The sequence below is a fragment of the Apium graveolens genome, chromosome 6 (assembly GCF_009905375.1).
Source record: "Apium graveolens cultivar Ventura chromosome 6, ASM990537v1, whole genome shotgun sequence".
NCBI lineage: Eukaryota > Viridiplantae > Streptophyta > Magnoliopsida > Apiales > Apiaceae > Apium > Apium graveolens.
Genome location: NC_133652.1, coordinates 66,689,767 through 66,712,305, shown reverse-complemented (window position 1 = coordinate 66,712,305; position 22,539 = coordinate 66,689,767). Strand labels below are relative to the sequence as shown.

General features: G+C 37.1%; 1 non-coding gene across 1 annotated transcript; it reads left to right on the top strand.

The window, feature by feature from the left end:
• Positions 1-3,205: 3,205 nt before the first annotated feature.
• LOC141669610 (small nucleolar RNA R71) lies at positions 3,206-3,312 on the top strand. Its single transcript, XR_012553879.1, has one exon. It is a non-coding gene; the product is annotated as a small nucleolar RNA R71 (small nucleolar RNA).
• Positions 3,313-22,539: the final 19,227 nt, after the last annotated feature.

Sequence of the window (22,539 nt, the reverse complement as noted above, 5' to 3'; positions counted from 1 at the left end):
ATACTGTCACCTTTGTCCCAAGTAGATAAGATCGAAATTTTTTGAAACCAAAAACTATAGCCAAGAGTTCCTTCTCAGTAGTGGTGTAGTTCAATTGAGCTACATTAAGCGTCTTACTAGCATAGTAGACCACATGAAAGATATTATTCTTGCGCTGCCCAAGAACTGCTCCCACTGCATAATCACTTGAATCGCACATCATCTCAAAAGGTTCTGTCCAATCAGGTGTCGTTATAACTGGTGCAGTTATTAAACTCTTCTTGAGAGTCTCGAATGCTTCCAAGCATTCATCATCAAATTTGAAAGGCACATCTTTCTCGAGCAAGTTGCACAACAGCTTAGATATCTTAGAGAAGTCCTTGATGAAACGCCAATAAAAACCCGCATGACCAAGGAAGCTACGGATTCCTTTCATAGAAATAGGTGGCGGAAGATTTTCAATGACCCCCACCTTGGCCTTATCAACCTCAAGGCCCTTGCTAGAGACTTATGCCCAAGAATGATGCCTTGCTGCACCATGAAGTGACATTTTTCCCAGTTGAGCACCAAATTAGTTTCCACACACCTTTTGAGCACCGAACGAAGATTATTCAAACATTCATCAAACAAATGTACAAAGACGGAGAAGTCGTCCATGAACACATCGACGTTATTTCCAATCATATCAAAGAATATAGCCATCATGCATCTCTGAAAAGTGGCAGGTGCACCACATAAGCCAAACGAAACTCTGTGAAAAGTAAATGTGCCAAATGGACAAGTGAAAGTAGTCTTTTCTTGATCTTCTGGTGCAATGCAAATCTGATTGTAACCCGAATGGCCATCCAGAAGACAATAATACTCATGACCAGCCAACTTGTCAAGCATCTGATCAATAAATGGAAGAGGGAAGTGATCCTTTCTTGTGGCTTTGTTCAACTTTCTGTAATCCATTCATACCCACCATCCTGTGACTGTTCGAGTGGGGATGAGCTCATTCTTCTCATTTTCTACCACAGTAATACCTCCTTTCTTAGGTACACATTGCACGGGGCTCACCCAAGAACTGTCAGAAATAGGATATATAATTCCTGCATCCAGCCACTTTAGAATTTATTTCTTTACCACTTCTTTCATGATAGGATTAAGTCTTCACTGTTGCTCAACAGTCGGCTTACTACCTTTTTCTAGCAGAATTTTATGCATACAGTACCAAGGGATGATCCCTTTTATATTAGCTATAATCCATCCGATGGCCGATTTGAATTCTCTCAAGATCCTCAAGAGCTTGTCCTCCTCACTACCTGAAAGGTCAGATGCAATAATAACAGGCAAAGTAGATGCATCACCTAAAAAGCATACCTCAAGTGTTCAGGCAATGGTTTAAGCTCCAAAGTAGGTGCTTCCTCAATAGATGGTTTGAGCTTTCCCTCAGCATTCTTGAGATCAGTATTACCAAGAGATTCAAATGGCATGTCTAACTTTCGCCTCCAAGGAGAAGCATTTAGATATTGTAATTGCTCATTGTCTTCCTCATCTTCACTATCAAATTCCCCCACTAAGGTTTTCTCTAAGGCATCAGACATTAGCACATGATCAAGTTCTGAAGTTACCGCAGAATCAATCAAATCCACCTTTAAGTACTCCTCGTCTTCTGTAGGGAATTTCATCGCCTTGAATACATTGAATGTCACATCCTGATCCTGCACCCTCATAGTAAGTTCACCTTTCTGCACATCTATCAAGGTACGCCCTGTAGCCAAGAAAGGTCTTCCCAAGATTATGGGAATCTTCTTATCTTCCTTGAAATCCAGAATGACAAAGTCTGCAGGGAAGAAGAGCTTATCCACTTTACTAACACGTCTTCCCCGATGCCTCGTGGGTATGTAATAGAATGATCAGCCAATTATAGAGACATGTAGGTGGGCTTTGGATCAGGTAAATTCAGCTTTTTGAAGATAGAAAACGGCATCAGATTGATGCTTGCTCCTAAATCGCAAAGGCACTTGTCGAAAGACAACGTGCCAATGGTGCAAGGGATGGTGAAGCTACTTGGATCTTTAAGCTTTGGAGGTAATTTTTGTTACAGCACAACACTGCACTCTTCCGTTAGAGCAACGATATCAAGGTCATCCAGTTTCACCTTCCTTGAAAGAATACTCTTCATGAATTTCGCATAACTAGGCATTTGCTCCAGAGCCTCAGCGAAGGTATTTTGATGTGAAGTTTCTTGAACACCTCCAGAAACTTACCAAATTGCTTATCCAGCTTTTGTTTTTGCAATCTCTTAGGAAAAGGTGGTGGAGGATAGAGCTGTTTCTCCCATGTATTACCCTCAGGCAGAATGTGTTCAATAGTAGTCTTCCTTGGTTCCACCTCTTTTTCCTTTTGCTTCTCTTTTTCACGTACAACTTCAGCCTCTTCATCTTTTATTTTTTCAGCATCAGCAACTTTTCCAGACCTTAAGGTAATAGCTTTGACTTGCTCTTTAGCTTCCTTCCTGCCTGGCACTTCAGTATCGCTGGGAAGTGTGCCAGGTTGACGATTGAGCACGACATTGGGTATTTGACCGATTTGATTTTCCAAGGTCTTGATAGAAACAGCCTAACTTTTGCACAACAGCTTTAGCTCCTCGAAATCAGCACTAGAAGGTGGAGCAGCACCTCCTTGTTGAGGATATGATTGCCTTTGAGCATATTGCTGAGGTTGCGTGAATCCAGGTGGATTAAACTATTTACTTACACCTTGCTGATATGGTTGCTGAATAGTATTCTGAATATTGCTCCAGCTGAAATTAGGATGATTTCTGTTATTAGGATGATAACTAGATGGCATAGGTTGCTGTGGTCGTTGATAATTGTTCACATACTGAACAGATTCATTAACGAGAGAACACTGATCTGTAGCATGAGAGCCTACACAAAGATCACAGGCCATAGCTATCTGATTGACTCCATAGTTGGCTAAAGAATCGACCTTCATAGACAGCGCTTGGAGCTGCGCTGCAATACTTGTGCCTGCATCAACTTCCAAAATACCTGCTACCTTCCCAGGCATCATCCTTTGAGTTGGGTTTTGATGCTCGTTTGCAGCCATAGTTTCAATAAGATTATAGGCTTCAGTATAGCTTTTGGCCCACAAGGCGCCTCCAGCTGCTGCATCGAGTATGGGCCGAGATTGGGCCCCCAAACCATTGTAGAACCCAGTGATCACCATCCAGTCAGGCATACCATGATGTGGACACTTTCTCAACATCTCCTTATAGCGCTCCCATGCTTCGCGCATAGATTCTGTTGGTTGCTGTGCAAACTGAGTAAGAGCACTCCTCATAGCTGCATTCTTGGCCATTGGATAAAACTTCACCAGAAACTTTTGCGCTAGATCTTGCCAAGTAGTGATGGACCCAGCTGGTTCAGAATGTAACCAGTCCTTAGCTTTATCCCTCAGAGAGAATGGGAAAAGCCTCAGCTTGATAGCCTCATCAGTAATACCATTATTTTTTAAAGTACTACAGATCTCGACAAAATTCCTGATATGCATGTTGGGGTCTTCAGTCGCAGCACCTCCGAAAGAAACATAATTATGCACCATCTGAATAGTGCCCGGCTTGATTTCAAAAGTATTAGCCTGAATAGCCGGATGAAGGATGCTTGACTGAATGTCATCAATTTTAGGCCGAGAAAAGTCCATAAGAGCTGGATCTGCTTCTGTAACTATACGATCACCCATGATTATCGGTTCTTTCTGCTCACTCTCTTTATTAGAATCTTCAAAATCTATCTTCTCTGGAATATCAAGAACTGAGTCTGTCTCCTCAGCCGTATCTAAAGTCCTCTTGCGAGTGCGAGAACGTGTTTGCATAAATGCTCGCTAGAGTACCTGAAACATAACCGGAAATAATAAGTAACAAGTCTTAATCAATGAGTCCTAATGACCACTGATGGCAAGTACATAAACTAAACAAATTAACACCGAGTCCCCGCAGCGGCGCCAAAAACTTGTTAAGCACAAAACACGTGCTATTAATTCACGCAAGTATACGCGTTCGTAAGTAATATAGAATGATTTCTAGTTCGTTCCCACAGAGACTCAGACTAGTTATATTTAATTAACACTCACTCACCAATGTATGATTACTTCTCAATGTCAAGACAATAACACTTAAGGTTGATTAACTAATTATTAACTACGAGAATAAAACACTTGAATTATTACTTGAATTAACAATACTAAACACACATGAGATCATAACTTCATTACTACTTCATTCAATAGTCATTGTTATTACCCTTAGCATGTAACGGTGATGATATTAATTGAACAACACGGAACTGATAAAAGCCAACTTTCGTTGTACTAGTACCATTCTACCAAACATCCACCATTAAGATAGAAGTTGCATAGGCATCAATTACGTTGAGACCCTATATGTCTACAGAAATTGACAACATAACGATTTCAGAGTTTGCATGAACTTTTAAGAATCTTAACTTCCACCTTGTATCAAAATATCAGGCTTTGTCATCAGATTTTGCTCATCAGAACTTGATATCAGATTTTGAGTTTCAGTACTTGCTATCAGATTTTGAGTTTGAGCACCTTCAGAACTTGTCTTCTTTTGAGTAGAAGATTTGCTTGCATCAGTACTTAGTGTTCTTGAAGAAACCTTGCTGCTCTGCCCTTTACTTTGAACTTGACCTCTACCCTTTCTAGGGTTTCCCTGGTCATCAATTTCATCATCTTTCTTCTTCAGTATTTGATCATTTGAGAATTTGGACTTAACTATCTTCTCCCCCTTTTTGGCATCATCTGATAGTAGGAGTGAGAGAAGAAGTTCCACTAAAGATTGAATATCATTCAATTGAGCCTGTTGAGAAGCTTGATTTACCAGAACCTCATAAATTTGGGTATGTTGCTTCTCTTGAGCTTTTTCAATTGCTTCTACCTTTTCAAGTGTAACTTAGGATATGTCGATTCAAATTCAGCATTTGTTTGTCAAATCAGCACAAATTATTAGTAACCACAATTTTAATGAAAACATTCATCAAGAAATACAGTTCAAGTAGATGAAGTAAAGATTAACAGGCTTCAATGAGAACATTCACATCCACAAAATACGAGATAAACAAAGACTAAATCTTGCAATCAAAAGAAATTTCATTAAAATATCAAAAGAGTACATTTTATGAAATTTGTAGATTACATGCAAAAGATTACAAGATAATCCTAGTCTAAGATGGTGAACATTAACAACCTTGGTCTCAGAAGGAAAGCTATTGATTAGTTCCTCCTGTTGTTGACAAATAGCACTGCAAGACGGATGATCCATTCTTGTTGAAGAAGAGCCTCTCTCCGTTCTTCTTCCAAGCGATCAAGATGGAGTTGATAGTCCATCTGAAAGAACAAGAGATTTTTCTGAACCTCTTGTGGAACCAAGTTCCATATCTCATCAGGAATGGCAATGACATGCCATTTTTGTTCCCAGTCACCACAACTAAACTCGACGTTGAAGTTTTCATAGTTCATAAACATGTTTACAAGAACCATTTTATGAAGGAAGAAAATGGTGAGAATTAAAAGAGAGAGAATGTTTTTGTATGAGAATAGAAGATGATTTGTCTGAGATGAAATGTTGGTTAAATAACCAATGGAATATTAAGGGACTAGAGGACTGATTAAGGATTAAATGTAGAGTTAATGATACCACGTCTCCCTAGACCGATGTGTAATGATTTGGGCAAAATGTGAACAGTCAATAGTTAAAGTAGGAGTTAATGGGGAAGGGAAATAAGTAACAATTACTTTGCACATGCAGTTTTTCAAAACAAACACGTTTACCACTAACCCAAATGATTATGACGATTTTATCTCACCTAATTATATTCTGATTAAATATGACCGTTTCAGTATTTACCCCAAATAAGTCAAGTAAAGAATAATTCCACATAAGCATCAGAGTTTCCATCAGGATTTAATATCAGAACTTGACTATTATCAGATTTTAACAGTCATCAGAACATGGCTTCTGTACTCAAAAAGTGAATGTTCGTATATGTGATTCTTCATACAAATACTGACTTGTTTCTTCAGAGTTTAATCATCAGAACTTCCATCAGAACTTGTCCTCAGAATTTATACATATGACACTTAACTGTTTATCTGAAACAACTTGATCACCACAGTAATTTTCATCATTCATATGGAGTGAGATTGTGTGCATTAGCAAAATATCAGATAAAGATTAAAGTCTGATATACTTCAGTACATCTTAGAAATAAGGCATAACTAAGAAAAGTGCTTAAAATCTGTCATTAATAATGAAGTCTACTATAGAATATATTTGTGCATGAATCCACCTCAACTGTTTGTGCTCATTCTATGCATCTTTTAGAATTCTTTTTCACAGTGTCTTCTCGGTGTAAGTGAATCACAAATGCTTATCAGAATTTATGATATTATCAGAGTATTTTGCCAGTAATCAGAGAATGTGAAAAGTCACCAAGAAAACTTTATTTGCTTTTCTAATGCATATTACTTAATACCAGCAATGCACTTGGGTCTTCCCTTCCACATTTTTACTCTAGATCTCAAAGGAGTACCTGACTCTAATTCTCTTTTCTTTTTTTCAGATAAGTGAGGCTTATCAGCATTTAGGTTCATCCTTAAGATTTACTGACATCAGAATTTGACAGATAAGAAGCAAGAATCTAGTTTGTGACTTAGTAATAAGATACACAAAGTAAATTTGACTAAGCTCAAAATCATAATTTGCTTGTGTTAATGAATTTTCACATAAACAACTAATTCAAACATGGGATATCCAGTATGCTAAAGACTACTAGGTCAGTATCTAGCATAGTTATCCTCATTGGGTTGAATAGTCACAGAACATTCAAATCACTATCAGAGCATATAGATCCACATCAGATAACAATCAACATTTAATGAATTTCAATTTAAGCACAGATTACATGAAGATAAGACAATCTGTAAACACTGATCATAAAGTCTGATGAATGAGAACAAAAACTAAGCAGATTTAGAGAAAGAACCTGAAACCATTCCAAGTTCATTTACCAGTCTTGTAAAAGTAGCTTCACATAGTGGTTTTGTGAAGATATCTGCTAGTTGTTGATCTGTTAGAAAAAAATGCAATTCCACTGTACCTTCCATTACATGTTCCCTTATGAAATGGTACCTTATGCTATGTGCTTTGTCATTGAGTGTTGAACTGGATTACCTGTCATAGCAATAGAACTTTGATTATCACAGTAAATAGGTATTTTAAAAAATTCTAACCCATAATCCAGGTGCTGATTCTTCATCCAAAGAATCTGTGCACAACAGCTTCCTGCAACAATATATTCTACTTCTGCAGTTGATATGGAAATTGATTTCTATTTCTTGCTAAACCAAGAAACTAATCTGCCTCCAAGAAATTGGCAGCTTCCACTTGTGATTTTCCTGTCTATTTTGCATCCTGCAAAATCTGCATCTGAGTAATCTATTAGCTTAAAAATCTGATTCTCTAGGATACCACAATCCTAGATCAGCTGTACCCTTGAGGTACTTGAAAATTCTTTTCACATCTATTAGATGAGGTTCTCTTGGATCAGCCTTAAATTTTGCACAAAGACAGGTAGCATACATGATATCAGGTCTACTTGCAGTTAAATAGAGTAAAGAGCCAATCATAACTCTGTAGTTAGTAATATCTACTGATGAACCAGTATATTTATCTAACTTGGTTGCAGTGGCCATGGGAGTGGATGCAGTTGAACTGTCTTGCATTCCAAATTTCTTGAGTAAAATTCTGGTGTACTTGGATTGACAGATAAAAGTTCTTTCTTCATTTTGCTTGACTTGAAGTCCCATAAAATAACTAAGTTCTCCCATCATACTCATTTGATATCTTGACTACATTAGCTTTGCAAACCTTTCACAGAGTTTGTCATTTGTAGAACCAAATATGATATCATCAACATATATTTGTACCAAAAGTAAGTCCTTTCCATGGTTGAGGTAGAAAAGTGTTTTATCAATTGTACCTTTGTGAAATCCACTTTCCAGAAGGAATTGAGCTAAAGTCTCATACCATGCTCTTGGAGCTTGCTTAAGGCCATATAGTGCTTTGTCAAGTATGTAGACATGATTTGGAAATTTTGAATCTACAAAGCCTGGAGGTTGTTCAACATATACCTCTTCTTCCAATTCTCCATTGAGAAAAGCACTTTTCACATCCATTTGAAAGACTTTAAACTTTTTGTGAGCAGCATAAGCCAAAAAGATTCTTATGGCTTCCAATCTAGCAATTGGTGCAAATGTTTCAACATAATCAATGCCCTCTTGTTGAGAGTAGCCTTTAGCAACTAGCCTTGCTTTGTTCCTTGTAATTATGCCATCACTGTCAGTTTTGTTTCTGAACACCCACTTTGTACCAACAACTGATCTGTTCTTTGGTCTTGGCACTAGGGTCCAGACTTTATTTCTTTCAAATTCATTTAACTCTTCCTGAATTGCTTGCACCCAATCAGCATCTTGAAGAGCTTTTTCCACTTTCTTTGGTTCAGTCTGAGATAGAAAAGAATGATAGAGACATTCATTTGATGTTGCAGTTCTAGTTCAGATACCTGCTTCAGGATCTCTAATTATTAAGTCAGATGTATGTGATTTGGTCCACTTCCTTGCAGATGGAAGTTGATTTCTAGAACTGGATCCTCCCCCATGATCCATGTTATCTCCATCAGTATTTTCTGATGCTCCCCTATAGTTATGCTTTTTGAGACTTCAGAATTTGAGTTAGATCCTTCAGGATTTGAAGAATCAGAGTTTCCGGAATTATCAGAATTTGGCTCATCAGAACTTGATGAATCAGAACTTGAAGAGCCAGTGACAGGTTCTGATGCTTCTTGAGAGTCTTGAGTTGTGGTAGGATCTTCAGCTTGCTCCCCCTGGACAGGTGCATTTTCCTTTGGAGTTGTTACCACAGTTTCAATGACATCAGAACTTAACTCGTCAGAACTTACAGGATCAGAGTTTAAGTCATCAGGATTTACAGAATCAGAATTTAAATCTTCATTTTCAAATCTCAGCTGTTCATGATCATTGAAATCTTCAAGTCCAGTAATCTTCTTATCATCAAAAGATACATTGGTAGATTCCATGACAACCCTTGTTCTTAAATTGTAGACTCTGAAGGCTTTTATGGAAAGTGGATATCCAACAAAAATTCCTTCATCAGCTTTTAGATCAAATTTTGACAGCTGTTCAGGATGAGTCTTAAGAACAAAACACTTACATCCAAATACATGAAAGTATTTCAGATTTGGCTTCTTTTTCTTCACCATCTCATATGGTGTTTTTCAATGCTTGTTTATGAGTGTAGCATTCTGTGTAAAACAAGCAGTCTGCACAGATTCAGCCCAAAAGTAGGTTGGTAACTTTGCTTCATCAAGCATAGTTCCTGCAACTTTAATGAGAGTCCTGTTCTTTCTTTCTATAACTCCATTTTGTTGTGGAGTTCCAGGTGCAGAAAATTCCTATTTGATTTCATGCTCTTTGCAGAACTCTTACATAATTGAATTCTTGAACTCAGTGTCATTATCACTTCTTATAATTTTAACAGAATCTTTGACCAACTTATCCAGCTGTCTGACATGATCAGTTAGAGTAGATGCAGTTTCATTCTTCTTGTGCAAGAAGTACACCCAAGTGTACCTTGTGAACTCATCCAATATAACCATAGCATATTTCTTTTTTGCAATAGACATGACATTGACTGGACCAAATAGATCAACATGCAGTAGGTGATAAGGCTCAAGAATTGAGGATTCAGTTTTGCTCTTGAAAGAAGATTTTCTTTGTTTTGCCTTTTGACATGAATCACAAAGGCCATCAGGAGCAAATACTGATTTTGGCAGTCTTCTCACAAGATCTTTCTTTACAAGCTCATTTATGTTGTTAAAATTTAAATGAGAGAGTCTTTTGTGCCAATTCCAGCTTTCTTCAATTGATGCTCTACTCAACAGACATATTGCAGAACCATCAGAACTTGTTGAAAGACTGGCTTCATAAATGTTACCATGCCTATAACCTTTCAGAACCACTTTGCCTGTAGAATTGCTTACAACTTCACAATGTTCTTCAAAGAAATCCACATGATAACCTCTGTCACAGATTTGACTCACACTTAACAGATTTTGTTTTAGTCCTGAGACAAGAGCTACCGCTTCAATGATGACATTCCCAAGATTGATATTGCCATATCCCAGAGTTTTTCCCATGTTGCCATCTCCATAAGAAACTCCTGGGTCAGCTTTCTCCACAAAGTCTGATAGCAGGGCTTTATTTCCAGTCATATGTCCTGAACATCCACTGTCCAGCACTAGGATATCTTTCATGTTGCCCTGTAATCACAAAGACCACTATTGGTTAGTTTTAAGGACCCAGACTTGCTTGGATCCTTTGGCATTTTTAAGTTTGTTAGCATTTGCAGCGGATTTAATTTCAGAGTTTAAGCTAACATGCTGTTTATCAGAATTTATGTCAGACTTTGCATCAGACTTTACACTGGAAGGAATTAAAGTAACTTTCTTCAAAGAAGGTTTTATTTGATAATAATCATAGTACAGACTATGATATTCCTTACAAGTATAAATGGAATGCCATAAACTACCACAATGAAAACAAGGATTTTGTGGCTTAAACCTAACAGATTATCTCCTGATCTAGGAGGTAAAGAGTTTATATCTTTATTCTTCTTGCAAAAAGAAGCAAGATGGTTAGAGTTTCCATAGTTATAACATTTCTTTCTAGGAGCATTAGGAACAGGCATATAGTTATTGCTTTTATTCACACCTTCCTTTCCATTCCTATTTTTCCTAGCTTCCTTTACCTTGTTGACATTCCTAATCTCCTTCAGCTTATGCTTAAGCTGCTTCTTAGTCATTAAGCCTATGTTGACTTCAGCCGGTTTATCATGTTTTAATTTGTCAGAAGTTGACTTATCTTTGACTTCTGTCACAGACTCTTTCATCTTTTCAGAATCAGACTTTACAGTTTTTGCTACAAACTTAACAGGATTTACCTTTGGCTTAGCAGTCTGTTTAACAACAATTGGCTCAATTTGTTCAGTTCCTTTTTCACTTTTATCATCTTCATAACCTAAGCCCTCTTTCCAGTTTCCACTACTTAATAAATTCTGAGTTGTTCTGCCACAGTTACTCCAAGTTCTGATAATCTCTCTTTTCTTTTCTAAATCAGCTTTTAGAGATTTTGTAACACCCCCAAATCCGGGGTCGGGGATCCGGGTTGTCACGAGTTCCATTTCCCTTAATAACACCCAATCTTAATAAATAATCAACTACTCTGTACTGTGACCCCACAATAAACACACACACCACAAGTTATAGTCTCAGAGATGAATATCCAAAAATAATCACAAGTCGTTTTATTCCACAATTATATGTCAATACACCTTAAAAGGGTTTCTGAATAAATTTATATTTCTTTTCCATTATTACAATTGATAAAGATACAAAATCTGGTACATCAAAAGTTGAAAGCCTAGCCTATTGGTAGTTCCTACCTCAGCTACAGCGACATCAATGCCTATAGGAAACTGCAGAACGTTTCCTATCCGCTCACGAATCGGGAACTTGGTCCTGTTCATCTTTTCTATCTGTTGTTGTGTGATGAAAGAAGAAAGCAAGGGTGAGCAACAAGCCCACCAAAATAATATGTATAATGATTAACAATATATGAGCCTTCTCATAGTACTCATGAAAGTCTTGGTCAAAAGAAATGAACCAAGTTTGATACCTTAATGCGACGAAGTCGCAAAATATTCAGTATATATACATATATACTTTTCAAAATCTTGGAAGTCCTCTTCCATGCATAATATACACAGAGTTCCAGTTTATACTGTATAAAACTATCGTTGCAAGGTGATCTCATATATCTAACCTTGTCTCAACGTTTTTCTGAAAATCTTTGACATGCATAAGATAATCATTTACTAGATATAAGTTTAAAAGATGAAGTTACAAGATACTCCAATATACTTATGTTAGATATATTTGATAATGTCATAGCTAATATGTTTTATGTTTAGCTTTCAGATCTTACTGAACAGGATAAATCAGTACTTAACTATTGAGCAGTACTTATACTGGAAGTCAGGACTTGAGGATATCAGTACGTATGTTATCAGGAGATAATCATCAGAAGATAGATATCAGAACTTAAGTGCTGAAGGATAATCAGATAAGGACAGTAGCTGATTAAAGGAAAGAAGATTGAGATAAACATAAGAAGAGATATGCATGAAGAAGGAATTCCGTGAAGAATGGAATACTTGGAAGAAAAGATATCTGATTGATATATTTTAGGAAGCAGAATTATATTCCATATCAATTAGCGATTATCTTGTAACTGTGTAGTATATAAACACAGACATAGGGTTTACACTATAAGTGTTATCATTATTAGAAAAGATTATTCATTGTAACCCTAGCAGCTCTCGTGATATTTGTTCATCACTGAGAGGTAACAGTTCCATACTGTAACAGAGTTTATTGTTTCAATAAAGTTTGTTTTCTGTTACTTAAGTTCTTAAAGTTCGATTTGAGTGTACTATACACTGTATTCACCCCCTCTACAGTGTGTGTGTGACCTAACAATTGGTATCATAGCTACTCTGTTAACACACATACAGTTAAAGATCCAAACACAATCATGTCGGACACAGAAACTCCAACTAAGCCTACCACAACTGAGGAACCACCAAAGACACAAATTCAGAGTCGGTATGAGACCATCAGAGTCCCCATACTGAGACCATCTGAATATCCCATATGGAAGGTAAGGATGATCATGTTCCTGGAAGCAACAGATCCAGAATACTTTGATAGAATCAAGGAAGGTCCTCACAAACCAACCAAACTCGTTGTTGCAGTTGCAGGTGAAGCAGCACAGACCGTACCAAAGGAGAAGAGTGATTATACTGCTGAAGACATAGCATCAATTGCTAAGGATGCTAAGGTACGACACTTACTACATAGTGCCATTGATAATGTAATGTCAAACAGGGTAATCAACTGCAAGACTGCTAAGGAGATATGGGATGCTCTGGAAACAAGGTGTCAGGGAACTGACACAATTAAGAAGAACAGGAAGACAATACTCACTCAAGAGTATGAACACTTTGACTCAAAGACTAATGAGTCATTGAATGATTTATATGATAGATTTGTCAAACTTTTGAATGATTTGTCATTGGTTGATAAAGAGTATGATCTTGAAGATTCAAACCTTAAGTTCCTGTTAGCTCTTCCTGAATGCTGGGATTTGAAGGCAATGACAATAAGAGACAACTACAATCTTGATGAAACAACTCTTGATGAAATCTATGGAATGCTCAAGACTCATGAGCTGGAGATGGAACAAAGAAGCAAGAGGAAAGGAGGAAAGTCAAGGACAGTTGCTATTAAGGCTGAAGAAGAATTCCCCAAAGCAGCTTCCTCAAAGAAAGATAAGGGTAAAGCTCTTTTCATAAAGTCTGATACTGAGTCATCAAGTTCTGAGAGTGATGATGACTCAGATTCTGAAAGCTTGCCTGAGACTGATGCTGATGAGGAGATGATGAAGCTGTGTGCTCTTATGGTGAAAGAAATCACAAAGATTGCATACAGGAAGTTCAGGAAGGGAAAGAAGTTTTCCAGGAAAGGCATAAGTTCTGATAAGAAGAATTTCAGAAGATCTGAAGGCAGAGGAGGAAAGTCTGACAGAGGAGATTACACCAATGTTAAATGCTATAACTGTGGTGAGAAAGGCCACATATCTCCTGACTGCAAGAAGGTAAAGGGTGACAAAGGCAAGGCTCTTGTCACAAAGCAGAAAAGCTGGACAGACACCTCAGACTCTGAAAGTGAGGAGAACTATGCATTGATGGCAAATGCTGATAAAGAAAGTGCTGAGAGTAGTTCTGAAGCTGCTGAAACAAAGGTACCTCAGACTACTTATGCTTTTTATACTGATGATATTAATGAGTTGAGAAGATATCTTAAAACCATGTTTGTTAGCTATAGAGATCAAACTTTAACATGTGAAAGATTAACTTCTGAAAATCTTGCATATAAGAAAAGAAATGATTTCTTAGAAAAAGAGTTAGTCATGTTCCATCAAACTCAGAAGGATAGAGATGATGCTTTTTATGTTAGGAATGAAGTGCTAAAATTAAATGAATCTCTAAAAACTGAGTTAGAAAAGGAAAGAGAGATTATCAGGACTTGGACTAACTCTGGCAAAACAACTCAAAATTTGCTAAGTAGTGGAAACTGGAAAGAGGGCTTAGGTTATGGAGAAGATAAGAATGATAAAGGAACTAAAGAAATTAAGCCTGTTGTTAAGCAAAAGCCAAAGTTTAAACCTGTTAAGTTTGTAACTGTAAAGTCTGAAAATAAGAAATCAGAAGTTAAAGAGGAATTAACTTCTGACAAACTAAAACAGGAAAAGACAGCTGAAGTGAACATAGGCTTAATGACAAAGAAGCAGCTTAAACATAAGCTGAAAGATGTTAAGAATGCAAACAAGGTAAAATCACCTAGGAAAAATAGGAATGGAAAGGAAGGTGTGAATAAAAGCAATGATTATAAACCTGTTCCTGATACTCCTAGGAAAACATGTCATAACTGTGGAAGTTCTAACCATCTGGCTTCTTTTTGCAGGAAGAATAAGAATATTAACTCCTTACCTTCAAAATCAGGAGTTAAGAGTCAGTCTGTTAGATACAAACCACAAAATCCTTGTTTTCATTGTGGTAGTTTATGGCATTCCATTTATACTTGTAAGGAATATCATAGTTTGTACTATGATTATTATCAAATAAAACCTTCTTTGAAGAAAGTTTCCATTGTTCCTTCTAGTGTAAATTCTGATTCAAAGTCTGACAGTGTAAGTTCTGATAAGAAAAATGTTAACATAAACTCTAATGCTAAATCCGCTGCAAATGTTAACAAACTTAATAAGGCCAAAGGATCCAAGCAAGTCTGGGTCCTTAAAACTAATAATTAGTGGTCTTTGTGATTGCAGGGCAACAGGAAAAATATTCTAGTTCTGGACAGTGGATGTTCAAGATATATGACTGGAAATAAGGCCCTGCTATCAGACTTTGTGGAGAAAGCTGGCCCAAGTGTTTCTTATGGAGATGGCAACATTGGAAAAATATTGGGATATGGCAATATAAATCTTGGAAATGTCATAATTAAACAAGTAGCTCTGGTCTCAGGACTTAAACATAACCTACTGAGTATAAGTCAAATCTTTGACAAAGGTTATCATGTTGATTTCTTTGAAGAACACTGTGAAATTGTGAGTAAATCTAAAGGCAAAGTTGTTCTGAAAGGATACAGGCGTGGTAACATTTATGAAGCTAAGCTTTCAACAAGTACTGATGGTTCTGCAATCTGTCTGATGAGTAGAGCATCAATTGAAGAAAGCTGGAATTGGCATAAGAAACTCTCTCATTTAAATTTTAACAATATAAATGAACTGGTCAAGAAAGATCTTGTGAGAGGACTGCCAAACACAGTATTTGCTCCTGATTGTCTTTGTGATTCATGTCAGAAAGCCAAACAAAGAAAATCTTCATTCAAGAGCAAGACTGAATCATCAATTCTTGAGCCTTATCATCAAATACATGTTGATCTATTTGGTCCAGTAAATGTCATGTCTATTGCAAAGAAGAAGTATGCATTGGTCATAGTGGATGAGTTCACCAGATACACATGGGTGTATTTCTTGCACACAAAAAGTGAAACTGCATCTATCTTGATTGATCATGTCAAACAGCTGGATAAAATGGTCAAAGATTCTGTGAAAATTTTAAGGAGTGATAATGGCACTGAGTTCAGGAATTTGATAATGGAAGAGTTCTGCAAAAGCCATGGAATAAAGCAGGAATTTTCTACTCCTGGAACTCCGCAGCAAAATGGAGTTGTTGAAAGGAAGAATAGAACTCTCATTGAAGCTGCACGTACAATGCTTGAAGAAGCAAAGCTTCCAACCTATTTCTGGGATGAAGCTGTGCAGACTGCTTGTTTTACTCAAAATGCAACACTCATTAACAAGCATGGAAAAACACCATATGAGATGGTGAAGAAAAAGAAGCCAAATCTGAAATATTTTCATGTATTTGGATGCAAGTGTTTTGTTCTCAAGACTCATCCTGAACAGCTATCAAAGTTTGATCTAAAAGCTGATGAAGGAATCTTTGTTGGATATCCACTTTCCACAAAAGCCTTCAGAGTCTATAATTTGAGAACAAAAGTGGTCATGGAATCTATCAATGTCTCTTTTGATGACAAGAAGATTACTGGTCTTGAAGATTTCATTGACCATGATCAGCTGAGATTTGAAAATGAAGACTCAAATTCTGATACTGAAAATGCTGACAGTCTAAGTCCTGATACTGTAAACTCTGATGGATTAAACTCTGATGTTATTGAAACTGTGGTGACTACGTCAAAGGAAGATGCACCTATGCAGGGGGAGCATACTCAAGATTCTACCACATCTCAAGAAACATCAGAACATGCATCTGGCTCTTCAAGTTTTGATTCGTCAAGTTCTGATACGCCAAGTTCTGATAGTGCTGAAAATCTAAATACTGAAGAATCCAACTCAGAGAGCATAGTTTCAGAGGGAGCATCTAGAAAATGAAAATGAAGATAGCATGGATCATGGGGGAGCATCCAGTTCTAGAGAAAACCTTCCATCTGCAAGGAAGTGGACAAAATCACATACACCTGATTTGATAATTGGAAATCCTGATGCAGGTGTCAGAACTAGAACAGGTACTTCAAATGAATGTCTTTACAATTCTTTTCTCTCTCAGACTGAGCCAAAGAAAGTGGAAGAAGCTCTTCAAGATGCTGATTGGTTGCAAGCAATGCAGGAAGAGTTGAATGAATTTGAAAGAAACAAAATCTGGACCCTAGTGCCAAGACCAAAGAATAGATCTGTTGTTGGTACAAAGTGGGTATTCAGAAACAAAACTGACAGTGATGGCATAATTACAAGGAATAAGGCAAGGCTGGTTGCAAAAGGATATTCTCAACAGGAGGGAATTGATTATGATGAAACATTTGCACTAGTTGCTAGGTTAGAAGCCATAAGGATATTTTTGGCTTATGCTGCTCACAAAAAGTTTACTGTCTTTCAAATGGATGTGAAAAGTGCTTTTCTCAATGGAGAATTGGAGGAAGAGGTATATGTTGAACAACCTCCAGGTTTTGTAGATACCAAACATCCAGATTATGTCTACAGGCTTGATAAAGCACTTTATGGACTTAAGCAAGCTCCTAGAGCATGGTATGAGACTTTAGCTCAGTTTCTTCTGGAAAGTGGATTCAACAGAGGGACAATAGACAAAACACTGTTCTACCTCAACCATGGAAAGGACTTACTTCTGGTCCAGATTTATGTTGATGATATCATTTTAGGATCTACAAATGACAAACTTTGCAAGAAGTTTGCCAAACTAATGCAGTCAAGATATTAGATGAGTATGATGGGGGAACTTAGCTATTTTCTGGGCCTTCAAGTCAAGCAGAATGAGGAAGGCACTTTTATTTGTCAAACCAAGTACACCAGAAACTTGCTGAAGAAATTTGGAATGCAAGATTGTTCAAGTGCATCCACTCCAATGGCCACTGCTACAAAACTGGATAAGGATATCGGTAAATCAGTAGATATTACTGACTACAGAGGTATGATTGGCTCTCTACTCTATCTAACTGCTAGTAGACCTGATATCATGTATGCTACCTGTCTTTGTGCAAGATTTCAAGCAGATCCAAGAGAACCTCACTTAACAGCTGTAAAAAGAATCTTTAAGTATCTTAAAGGAACAGCTGCTCTGGGATTATGGTATCCTAGAGAATCAGATTTTAAACTAATAGGTTACTCAGATGCAGATTTTGCAGGGTGCAAAATATACAGGAAAAGCACAAGTGGAAGCTGCCAATTTCTTGGAGGCAGATTGGTTTCTTGGTACAGCAAGAAACAAAAGTCAATTTCCACATCAACTGCAGAAGCAGAGGATATTGCTGCAGGAAGCTGTTGTGCACAGATTCTTTGGATGAAGAATCAGTTACTGGATTATGGGTTAACATATTTCAAAATCCCTATTTACTATGATAATCAAAGTGCTATTGCTATGACAGGTAATCCAGTTCAACACTCTATGACAAAGCACATCAGCATCAGGTACCACTTCATCAGGGAACATGTGGATGAAGGTACAGTGGAATTGCATTTTGTTCCCACAGATCAACAACTGGCAGATATCTTCACAAAACCACTGTGTGAAGCTACTTTTACAAGATTGGTAAATGAACTTGGAATGGTTTCAGGTTCTTTCTCTAAATCTGCTTAGACTTGTTCTGTGTTATCAGACTTTATGCTCAGTATTTACAGATTTAATCTCATTGTATATTCTGTGCTTAATTGATAAATGTCTTTAAGTACTGACTGTTGTCTGATATATGTTTCTAAACTCTGATAAGTGATATGTCTGTTCTAGTACCTATTCAATCCTATGAGGATAACTGTGCTAGATACTGACCTAGTAGTCTTCAATAAACAAATGATTCCATGTAAGAAGTAATTATTTCAGTGGAAATCTTATGACACTAGCAAATTCTGATAATTGAGCTTAGTTAAGTTTACTTTGTATATCTTATTACTAAGTCATAAATTAGAATAATGCTACTCATCTGTTAAGTTCTGATACTAGTAAAACTGCTGATTGTACTAAGTGCTGATAAACCTCACTTATCAAAAGAAAAAGCAAAAAGATCAAAGAATAAAATCAGGTACTCCTTTGAGATCTAGAGTAAAAATGTGGAAGGGACGACCCAAGCGCATTGCTGGTATTAAGTAAATATGCATTAGAAAAGCAAAATATTTTCTTGGTGACTTTTCACACTCTATGATTACTGGAGAAATACTCTGATAATAGCATAAATTCTGATAAACAGTCGTGACTCACTTACACTGAGAAGCCACTGTAAAATAGAATTTCAAAAGATGCATAAAATTAGCACAAAACAGTTGAGGTGGACTCAAGCATGAACTCATTCATCAGTAGGTTTCAGGACAATGACAGCTCTTTAGCAAAATTTTAGTTATGCCTTATTTCTAAGATGTACTGAAGTGAATCAGACTTTACTCTTTGTCTGTTATTTAGCTTAATGCACACACTAATCACTCCATCTGAATGATGAAAATTTCTGTGGTGGTCTATGTTATTTTAGATAAACAGTCATTGTGTCATTTTTGCACAAATTCTGAGGACAAGTTCTAGTTACACGTTCTGATGATTAAGTTTTGACGTCTATAACTCAGAACTTGTATGAGGATTTACTAAGATGGGCATTTCTTTTTCGAGTTAAGAAATTATGTTCTGATGACTGTTAAGTTCTGGTATAGGTCTAAGTTCTGATTTCTCAGTCTAATCCTTTACTTGGCTTCTCTGTGAATAAAATTTGATAACAGTCTCAGTTCGAACTAGAATATGTTGAAGTGGAAGATTAATAGTCACTATGATTAGGATTAATGGTATTCGTACTTGAACAGTCCACTGTTTCTTGTGTCTTGTGCGGTCTAGACCATGATTCCTCTTTCCAATGACTGTTCTTCTTTTTCAAGTCTGGGGAGACGAGGTAGACTTAACTCTAACTGTCAGCATTAAATATCTTTGCGTCTCCTGGCATTCTCTTGCCTATATAAACAGCCACTTCAAATTAGTCTTCTCATCACACTTTTATCATAAATTCAGTCTTGTTTTTCATTTACTATCACAAATGGCTGAATTTGGCTGGTTCTACAATTACGGTGATGAGACTGTGCATGTCTTTTTGAATGGAATTCCAACTCCCTACCCTATCACCAACATCCCTCACAATCTCTGGATTCAATTTCCAGAGGTTATCAAACGTGATCTGGTGGCCGTTCGAAGAGACCTTCACCTTCGTCGTATCCGTCAGCAAGAGCGAATCATACGACTCGCCATCTTGTTTGTCGAAGATAGGAAGAGGAAGATGACTTAATCTCGTCTTCTTCCTGTTTTTCTTCATCATCAGCTTTGTCAGGCTTCTTAGCTAGGACTAAGGCTGTTGATGTTAGAGTTAGAAGCTTAGGGAAAATCTTGTATAAGTACTGATGTAAATTTCCAATTCATTAATGTATTGTCTTGATATATTAATGAAAATTGTTTTTACTTCAAGATTTGATTTCTGAGTTATTTGTCTTGTGCTGATAAATCCTGATTGATATTCTGATGACCATTTAAATTTTGTTTTTATTTAAGTTCTGATTCTCTGTCAGCACTTATTTATCGAAATTATCTCGGTCATTTTTAACATGATTTATTTTCAGAATATTAATGTTGCAGTGAAAAATAATTCAATCAGTGCTAACGGGTTAAATTTTGAATTAAAATTATTTCCCTTGATATATGGAACAGTTTTTCCTTGAAACTCGGCAAATGGGTAAGTAATGATTACTGTTTTCTCGAGCCCAGTAACTATCCGTTATTACTGCATGTCTGACAGGTGTCCAACGGTACTATTTTTTTTGTATAAGTATAGCAGAGAGAAGATTTCTTTAATCTTTTTAATTTCTTCATCTTTTATCTCTCTTCTTACTTTTACTCTCCTTCACTTTACTTTTTCCGTTGTTCTTCGATTGCATCACCAAGGCTTTTGGCAACAAGTGTTCAAACTTTGATGCTATCCCAATAATGAGTCAGCACATCGGGTATGCACTTATCAATCAAACTCACTTTGATTTTGCAACTGCTTTAATTGGTTTTATTGGGGATAGGATGACAGAGGATAGAACTGTTGTTTACTTTGCTCGATTCTGTCAACTTATCTATACATATTGTACTGATGAACCCCAGTTAGTCAGCACTCAAACCCCACCTTTTAAGGTTGAAAAAAGGTACTTTAACGACCTGATAAATGCTGACACAAAGAAATCAATGGTGAGACCATTACAGATTCCTCAGTCTGTGAAACAGATTCTGGTAAATGCTGATCCTGCTACTTACCAATCTGTTTACTCCAATTTTCAACCAACTCACCATAACCAAAATTCATCATTTTCAGTCCCTACCACTCATGGTATATCTCAGCCTACCCTCAGAACTTATCTCAAATCCTATCTCTCCACTTCACAGACTGCTCAACCTTCTTCTTCAGCACCAACTGTGAAGCCTACATCCTCTAAGCTAAAGAGAACAAAGACTGTTCCTCAAACACCTCAAAAGAGGAGGAGGATTACTTTGAGAGATGAATCAGATTCTGAGGAACAGATTCCTTCTTCAGAACCTGTGATAAATGAAGCTGAGAAAGCAACTTCTCAGAAGGATTCTGATATTGGGGGTTCTAAGCTTCTCAAAAGGCTTAGACGAATGATAGTTCCTGAAACTCCCAAGGAATCCAAATCAACCAAGAAGTACAAGAAACAGAGGGCACAAAGGCCAGTTTCAGATGATGAAGAGGAAGCAGCTAAGGAAGGGGATCAGGAATCTCTGATCTCACAAGACAAGGAATTTGCTCCAGTTACTTCTTCTCCATCCACTCCATCTCTGGAAACTGTATCTGACAGGGCTAATTCACCATCTGCGTCTCTTGGTAATCCAGACACAAGTGCTGATATTGCTGATCAACACTTAGTTATGTCTGAAGTACTTCTATTAGAAGCTCCAACAACAAATAATCCTTTCACAACACCTGTTACTGATGCTGTTCAAACTCCAGAGTTATCAACAACACCTTCTCTGCATCAAGATGCTGATGATCAGACTTTAGGTGAGCATCAGGATTTGGTTGTTGATCAGAACTTAGTATCAGATCAGCAATTAGAGGATGCTGAAGCCTCCATTGCTACTCACACTGTTGTCTTATCAGAAGATACTGATTCTTTAAGTTCTGATGCTGCAAATGCTGGAGATACTGGTGAAGCTACTCCAACTGTAGATGCTGATGAAGTAGGTCCTTCAGGACATACTCCTCAACCGACTCTTCCTAAGTCTGAACTGGTAAAGGAGTTTGTTATCAGGGATGCACCAGTACCTTGGAGTGAAACTCCTGCAGGTCAGGAGTGGACTAAGGAATGGAACTCAGTTTCATGCGTTCCAAATGCATTACATCTTGCTGAGCACTTGACTAAAGATGATGAAATGTTAAATTCTGATGATTTTAAAACCCAGCTTAGAGTCACTACATTGAGTACTAAACATCTACAAGGTCTTCATTCAACTACTCATGCAGAGCTACACAAGATTCAGGAGAACTTTATCAAACAAGAACAAGTTTGGAAAATTGATAAGAAAAAGTTCTTTCAACCTACCATTGACAGGATTGCTTATATTGAGAAAACTCAAGAGAAACAACAAGCTCAGATTGATGACATTCTGACAAATCAAGCTTCTCAGCAATCTCAACTTACTGAAATCCAATCCTCAGTGGAATTACTTGTCTCTCTTTT